The sequence below is a fragment of the Monopterus albus genome, unplaced genomic scaffold, assembly GCF_001952655.1.
Source record: "Monopterus albus unplaced genomic scaffold, M_albus_1.0 scaffold102.1, whole genome shotgun sequence".
NCBI lineage: Eukaryota > Metazoa > Chordata > Actinopteri > Synbranchiformes > Synbranchidae > Monopterus > Monopterus albus.
Window position 1 is genome coordinate 235,431 of NW_018127982.1, and position 512 is coordinate 235,942.

Sequence of the window (512 nt, forward strand, 5' to 3'; positions counted from 1 at the left end):
CTGCTGACAAACCAAACAAATGTTAGGGTTTCTATCTGTTTTGTCACCTTTGTCGTCCCCTCACTATGAAACAAAAGCCTCTCATCCAATTCCATCTGAGTGGATTACTGCACTGCCTCTTTAAACCCGTCAGCAGCTTCAGCAGTTGCATCTGTCTGCATGTCTGCTCCCCCATCTACAAGTTTCATCACGCGCCTATTGTGATTTTTGGATATTGTTTTTTTTTTTTTTATGGTTAAAAACATATCAAATGAGGGAGAACTCACCCAGAGAGAAGGAGCAGCTTGAGTGCGAGCTGGAGGCAATATCAGCCATACCTCCCTGACTGATTCCTCCTCCTCCACCATCAGTCTGTTTTCCTTATACTGGCATTATACTGCTTCTCACTGATTTCGCCAGGCTTCTTCCTCTTTTCTTCCATAAAGCATGATGGGAGAAGCAACCCGTGTGTTGTTCCTGTCTGCTGATTGGAGCCAAAGAGAGGGGGAGGGGAGAGAAGAGAAAAGATTGAG